Source organism: Nerophis ophidion, unplaced genomic scaffold, assembly GCF_033978795.1.
Source record: "Nerophis ophidion isolate RoL-2023_Sa unplaced genomic scaffold, RoL_Noph_v1.0 HiC_scaffold_34, whole genome shotgun sequence".
In the NCBI taxonomy this organism is placed as follows: Eukaryota; Metazoa; Chordata; class Actinopteri; order Syngnathiformes; family Syngnathidae; genus Nerophis; species Nerophis ophidion.
In genome coordinates this window covers 687,594-695,905 of record NW_026906956.1, presented here as the reverse complement: position 1 = coordinate 695,905, position 8,312 = coordinate 687,594, and the positions used below count along the sequence as shown (strand labels likewise).

At 37.9% G+C, this 8,312-nt stretch overlaps 1 long non-coding RNA gene across 1 annotated transcript; it reads right to left on the bottom strand.

Annotated features, from left to right (window-relative positions):
* Positions 1 to 3,963: 3,963 nt before the first annotated feature.
* LOC133546618 (uncharacterized) lies at positions 3,964 to 5,151 on the bottom strand. The gene is made up of 2 exons (XR_009805251.1): positions 4,266 to 5,151; positions 3,964 to 4,191 (listed from the first exon to the last, which is right to left on the bottom strand). It is a non-coding gene; the product is annotated as an uncharacterized LOC133546618 (long non-coding RNA).
* Positions 5,152 to 8,312: the final 3,161 nt, after the last annotated feature.

The window sequence follows — 8,312 nt, the reverse complement described above, 5'->3', positions numbered from 1 at the left end:
ACATATGTACTGGTTCACATCTGAAACATCTTCTGGACCACTTCAGGAAGCATATTATTATTTACTTTATACATCATTTCAACAGTTGTCTTTTATTAATTTTCAAAATGTGTGACTTCATGATTTTTTGTTGGGTTTCTATAATCCATTTGATTAATTATCTCCATTACTCTCTTTTGTAGTATGATGATTGTGTTGTGATTATTTTATATGTATGTCCCCAGACCTTTATGCAATATAACAGTGGGAGAAAATGGCTGAATTGTTTGTGGAAGGATGTTTATTTTTTTTTTTTTACGAACTTACATTCGTGGATAAAACTAAAAATTCCAATATTGGGTTTTGTGTTTAATGTGTTTTCTTTTTAAACATCCCCAAAACAATATCAATATCAATCAAAGTTCGGAGTGTCAGGCAAAAGCCAATATTGTACATCATCCTACAGATATTTACTTTGCATTTTGTTGGAGCCAAATTTCCTTATTTGTTTATTTTGTTTTTATTTTGTTTTCTCCATTTGATTGCTGGCTCTGTTGATGCTGAATTTCCTTTTTGGCAGATTGCTCCGCCCACTTCCTCTTGAGTGCCAGGAAATGTTGACAGGGATGGGACCGTTGCTATGGTGCAGTTGCCATGGTAACGTGATTTAATTGGGTTCAGGTAGGAGTATTCGGGGGGGTTGCATGGAGGACACAAACAGTTTAGGACGGTGCCGTGCGTGGTCAGGTCTCGCTGCTGTGACAATGTTCCATTCAAGCCAAGGTCAGCATACTTTATGTTCTATAGTCTACATTTGATTTCAGTTTGATAGCTTAAAATAAACGGATTGTCATATCCAAAGATATTTCCACAGTACTGGACATTGAATTGAGCCACTCACGACTTCATCTGGGACACAAAGGACAAGACAAAACGTGAAAGACAGCTTTAAGGACTTCAACACAAAATGTGTGCATCCTTTCTAACGGCCACTGGGGGGCAGTAGAGGTAACTATTCCAGCAAGGTTTTCCAAAGTGTTTTACAAGGTCTGACTCCAATTGCCTACCTGGTCTGTGTGACTACACTCTGGCAACCCATGTTGTCTGATATAGTCCTCAAACATACATTTTGCTACTGTAAAGACACGCTGGAAAAGGTTGACATAGCGTGTAAAGTAGTCTTTAAACCACAAGTACACACCTGTTGTCCTGAGATGTAACAGGTAACTCAGTAATATTCATAGTAGCAGATCTTCCATCCATCCATTTTCTACCGCTTATTCCCTTTCGGGGTCGCGGGGGGCGCTGGCGCCTATCTCAGCTACAATCGGGCGGAAGGCGGGCTACACCCTGGACAAGTCGCCACCTCATTGCAGGGCCAACACAGATAGACAGACAACATTCACACTCACATTCACACACTAGGGCCAATTTAGTGTTGCCAATCAACCTATCCCCAGGTGCATGTCTTTGGAAGTGGGAGGAAGCCGGAGTACCCGGAGGGAACCCACGCATTCACGGGGAGAACATGCAAACTCCACACAGAAAGATCCCGAGCCTGGATTTGAACCCAGGACAGTAGCAGATCTTATCATGTAGAAATGTACCATCCTTATCTTTCATGATGGTCCCTGCTCTTAAAGGCCTACTGAAATGAGATGTTCTTATTTAAAGGGGGATAGCAGCTCCATTCTATGTGTCATACTTGATCATTGCGCCATATTGCCATATTTTTGCTGAAAGGATTTAGTAGAGAACATCCACGATAAAGTTTGCAACTATTGGTCGCTAATAAAAAAGCCTTGCCTGTACCGGAAGTAGCAGACGATGTGCGCGTGACGTCACGGGTTGTGGAGCTCCTCACATCTGAACATTGTTTACAATCATGGCCACCAGCAGCTAGAGTGATTTGGACCGAGAAACCTCCCCCCTGATGATTTTAGCTTGTCCTGAAGAATTTGGAACTAATAATCCTTTTTCATTGTCCCATTTGAAGCACAATACTACCACCAGCATGTTTGACTGTAGGTATGGTGTTCCTGGGATTACAGGCCTCACCTTTTCTCTTCCAAACATATTGCCGGGTATTGTGGCCAAACAGCTCATTTTTTGTTTCATCTGACCACAGAACTTTACTCCAGAAAGTTTTACCCTTGTCCATGTGATATCAGATGAAACAAAAATGTAGCTGTTTGGCCACAACACCCAGCAATATGGTTGGAGGAAAAAAAGGTGAGGGCTTTAATCCCAGGAACACCATGCCCACCGTCATTGCTGTTTGTATACTAACATTGCTGTATTTATAATAATATTGCTGTATATATACTGCATATAACATTGCTGTATATATAATAATATTGCTGTATATATACTGCATATAACATTGCTGTATATATAATAATATTGCTGTATATATACTGCATATAACATTGCTGTATTTATACTTTTGGCCCAGCATATTTGGTCACATTTTCAGTAGAGCCATAATAAATTCATAAAAGAAGCAAAGTTCATTGTTTTTAGTGAGCAACAAGTATGTGCTCCAATCACTACATCACACAAAATAAGGGTTGTAGAAATGATTGCAAATGGCCATGACATGATGTTCTTTACAAGTGTATGTAAACTTTTGAACACAACTGTATTTACATCATCCTCACAAGACAATCAAACTTGTCATCCACAATATATTTAAGAATAATGTTGGTAATGAAGTATAAAGTTAGTAAAGATGTGAGAGTAAGAAGTAAACAAAGCTGTTCTGTGTAACACAACTTGATGATGTTTCTTATAATAAACATCCAGTAGTTGATGTTGTCGCTCCTTCTCCTCTTTTCTTGGACAAAGTTCCTCCTCATACTTTGCTATCCTTCTTTGGCACATTTTCACACAATCACAACACTTTACACTCACATTAGTTCCCTACTTAGCGATGTTTAAATAACTTCCTCGTCTCTTTGTTCGCAGCTAACAAGCTAAGCTAACTAGCCAGCTAAACTAGCTGCAAGCTACCTTAAGTGAAGCTATCAAACAGGAGAAGTAAACTCAGACTAATGTATCCGGCTACAAACAATTATTAACCGTGTGTATTCTATGAAACAACATATATGTAAGAATACAGAAATATAATGCCCGCCTTTAGGCCTTCTCCGTCAGACGCCATCTTGCTTTATCACCCCATCGGTCCACGCATGCGCGTACCAGACGTCACTTCCGTTAACTTGTTTTGCTACACTTACTTACCATGCTTCTTTAGTCCTTCCATCGATCCATTTTCTACCGCTTATTCCCCTTTTGGTGGTCGCGTTCTTTGGTGTCATCTGTACTTCAATAACAATGTCATCATAAACCATTACATACAAAACAAACATTAAAAAATACGTTGTTCTTTATGAAATCGCACACCTTAAAGATGTATCTAGCAGCCTTAAATGGAAAACAAAACGATTTTTTTTTTTACTATTTTATAATAATTCATTTATTTCTGAAAAGGTAAAATATATTTTTTGTTAGGTTTCAGTAAGTATTTGGTTTAAAAAATATCATCATTTAAAAAATAAATGATGCGATGGGAGTTAGTGGCGCCCCCGTGCGTCATTCATTGCAATGACAAAAGTGGTTAAAATTGTGGCGATACACCTTGTCCATCCATTTCCTACCGCTTATTCCCTTTTTTTAATTCCCTCTGAACACCAGGTTGACTGATGGAGGCCAGGTTGATTGACAATTGAAAGGGTGAAACTGTAGGACACAAACATTGTAAATGCATGAATTAAATGAACTTAATAATGTCATATCACAGACCACAGATTATTAAGTATTCCATGTGACTTAAATCTAAGTTTAACTTTGTCACACACCACTGTATGTATTGTTATAATGACTAAATACCAGTGACAGATGAGATGTCTACTATTTACCGGTGAATTCTATAAGTAACAGTACAACAAACGTCCACTAGATAGAGGCAGATGACAACAAATGAAAGTTAGCTGGCATGGACAAGTGATGTAATCAGAGATCGTCTAACATCATAAAAAACACACATTTCACAGCTAAATATGATTCATTGTGTACTATAAACATTAAAGATAGGTACATAGCAACAGCATAAGATGTAATAGTTGGTCAAATCCCCTCAGGTGACTAGAGGGCGCCTTGTTAGACACTGACTCCAAACCCGGGTTGGCCAAACTCTCTCTCCACACGACTCTGGAAAGGAGCACACATCAGTGACCTCTAGAGGACTACGCCAGTAAATACACAACATTGCTACTATGTCTTACATTGTTGTATTCATATATGTTTATTCATCCATCCATCCGTCTTCTTCCGCTTATCTGAGGTCGGGTCGCGGGGGCAGCAGCCTAAGCAGGGAAACCCACACTTCGCTCTCCCCAGCCACTTCGTCCAGCTCCTGGATCCCGAGGCGTTCCCAAGGTGTCTTGGGTCTTCCTGGTGGCCTCCTACCGGTCAGACGTGTCCTAAACACCTCCCTATGCGTTCAGGTGGCATCCTGACCAGATGCCCTAACCACCCCATCTGACTCCTCCATATGTTTATATTAATATATGTTTATATTGTTCACAAAATGAAAGTCTAAAATCATTTAATGATTTTGAAAACGTTCCCTGTATTTACTGGGTGGTGTGATCAATACCAACATGTACAGTAACGCCCACAAACACTTGCACTTTGTCAGCAAAGTTCTTGTAAAAAAGAAAAGCTAATGTCCCGCCTATCCTCCCCCGAGCCACTCACGACTTCATCTGGGACACAAAGGACAAGACAAAAAGTGAAAGACAGCTTTAAGGACTTCAACACAAAATGTGTGCATCCTTTCTAACGGCCACTGGGGGGCAGTAGAGGTAACTATTCCAGCAAGGTTTTCCAAAGTGTTTTACAAGGTCTGACTCCAATTGCCTACCTGGTCTGTGTGACTACACTCTGGCAACCCATGTTGTCTGATATAGTCCTCAAACATACATTTTGCTACTGTAAAGACACGCTGGAAAAGGTTGACATAGCGTGTAAAGTAGTCTTTAAACCACAAGTACACACCTGTTGTCCTGAGATGTAACAGGTAACTCAGTAATATTCATAGCAGCAGATCTTATCATGTTGAAATGTACCATCTTTATCTTTCATGATGGTCACTTACCATGACTTGATTAACGTGGACCCCAACTTAAAAAAGTCGAAAAACTTATTTGGGTGTTAACATTTAGTGGTCAATTGTACGGAATATGTACTGTACTGTGCTATCAACTAATACAGGTAATCAATCACTGCGGTTAAGTGGCTTGAAACAAGCGTCCAGTCAATGTTTGGCTTTACCGTGTCGGATTTCACATTTCACTTTCCTTTTCTTGGATGCTTTGCCACCAGAAGATTCAGCCTCACGCTTTTCCTCTCCTCCCACTTTTAGTAGTTTGGCCACAGCGATTCATTCACATGAATTGTTTCAGCTTTAGTTTTTACTTCCTGAACCAACCCTGGCTTGGAATTTATCCCTGGCTTGGACTCTAACCTATGCAAGGCAGAACTGCCAAATGTGACTATCATAAACAGAAATAAAAGTATAAAATCGGTGAAGTCCGCACAAAGCGAACAAGAGCCAAGGTGAAAGATGTTCTTCTGCTTGGAGACGGCACATATCTAACATTAACATACACACCTTGATGAGTTACCCACTAGATGTCTAAAGTCTGTGCTGAGCAGTTTGTCAGCACAATTCCTTCATCTCGTTAAGGTCTCACTTCAGACTGGAACATTTGCAAAGTCCTTAAAGGGGCTGTTTGCAACATTTACACAGATGTCTAGAGGGCGCTAACTTTCCAATTGATTTCACACAGCATATCCCTCCTTCTTTCAGCTTCTAGGACGTAATGATGTAACTACATACCTGCGTAACACATGCATTAGTTGTTAGCTAATAATAGTCATTTGGATGTAATGATGTAACTACATACCTGCGTAACACATGCATTACATGTTAGCTAATAATAGTCATTTGGATGTAATGATGTAACTACATACCTGCGTAACACATGCATTAGTTGTTAGCTAATAATAGTCATTTGGATGTAATGATGTAACTACATACCTGCGTAACACATGCATTAGTTGTTAGCTAATAATAGTCATTTGGATGTAATGATGTAACTACATACCTGCGTAACACATGCATTAGATGTTAGCTAATAATAGTCATTTGGATGTAATGATGTAACTACATACCTGCGTAACACATGCATTAGTTGTTAGCTAATAATAGTCATTTGGATGTAATGATGTAACTACATACCTGCGTAACACATGCATTAGTTGTTAGCTAATAATAGTCATTTGGATGTAATGATGTAACTACATACCTGCGTAACACATGCATTAGTTGTTAGCTAATAATAATCATTTGGATGTAATGATGTAACTACATACCTGCGTAACACATGCATTAGTTGTTAGCTAATAATAGTCATTTGGATGTAATGATGTAACTACATACCTGCGTAACACATGCATTAGTTGTTAGCTAATAATAGTCATTTGGATGTAATGATGTAACTACATACCTGCGTAACACATGCATTAGTTGTTAGCTAATAATAGTCATTTGGATGTAATGATGTAACTACATACCTGCGTAACACATGCATTAGTTGTTAGCTAATAATAGTCATTTGGATGTAATGATGTAACTACATACCTGCGTAACACATGCATTAGTTGTTAGCTAATAATAGTCATTTGGATGTAATGATGTAACTACATACCTGCGTAACACATGCATTAGTTGTTAGCTAATAATAGTCATTTGGATGTAATGATGTAACTACATACCTGCGTAACACATGCATTAGATGTTAGCTAATAATAGTCATTTGGATGTAATGATGTAACTACATACCTGCGTAACACATGCATTAGATGTTAGCTAATAATAGTCATTTGGATGTAATGATGTAACTACATACCTGCGTAACACATGCATTAGTTGTTAGCTAATAATAGTCATTTGGATGTAATGATGTAACTACATACCTGCGTAACACATGCATTACATGTTAGCTAATAATAGTCATTTGGATGTAATGATGTAACTACATACCTGCGTAACACATGCATTAGTTGTTAGCTAATAATAGTCATTTGGATGTAATGATGTAACTACATACCTGCGTAACACATGCATTAGTTGTTAGCTAATAATAGTCATTTGGATGTAATGATGTAACTACATACCTGCGTAACACATGCATTAGATGTTAGCTAATAATAGTCATTTGGATGTAATGATGTAACTACATACCTGCGTAACACATGCATTAGTTGTTAGCTAATAATAGTCATTTGGATGTAATGATGTAACTACATACCTGCGTAACACATGCATTAGTTGTTAGCTAATAATAGTCATTTGGATGTAATGATGTAACTACATACCTGCGTAACACATGCATTAGTTGTTAGCTAATAATAATCATTTGGATGTAATGATGTAACTACATACCTGCGTAACACATGCATTAGTTGTTAGCTAATAATAGTCATTTGGATGTAATGATGTAACTACATACCTGCGTAACACATGCATTAGTTGTTAGCTAATAATAGTCATTTGGATGTAATGATGTAACTACATACCTGCGTAACACATGCATTAGTTGTTAGCTAATAATAGTCATTTGGATGTAATGATGTAACTACATACCTGCGTAACACATGCATTAGTTGTTAGCTAATAATAGTCATTTGGATGTAATGATGTAACTACATACCTGCGTAACACATGCATTAGTTGTTAGCTAATAATAGTCATTTGGATGTAATGATGTAACTACATACCTGCGTAACACATGCATTAGTTGTTAGCTAATAATAGTCATTTGGATGTAATGATGTAACTACATACCTGCGTAACACATGCATTAGATGTTAGCTAATAATAGTCATTTGGATGTAATGATGTAACTACATACCTGCGTAACACATGCATTAGTTGTTAGCTAATAATAGTCATTTGGATGTAATGATGTAACTACATACCTGCGTAACACACGCATTAGTTGTTAGCTAATAATAGTCATTTGGATGTAATGATGTAACTACATACCTGCGTAACACATGCATTAGTTGTTAGCTAATAATAGTCATTTGGATGTAATGATGTAACTACATACCTGCGTAACACATGCATTAGTTGTTAGCTTATAATAGTCATTTGGATGTAATGATGTAACTACATACCTGCGTAACACATGCATTAGTTGTTAGCTAATAATAGTCATTTGGATGTAATGATGTAACTACATACCTGCGTAACACATGCA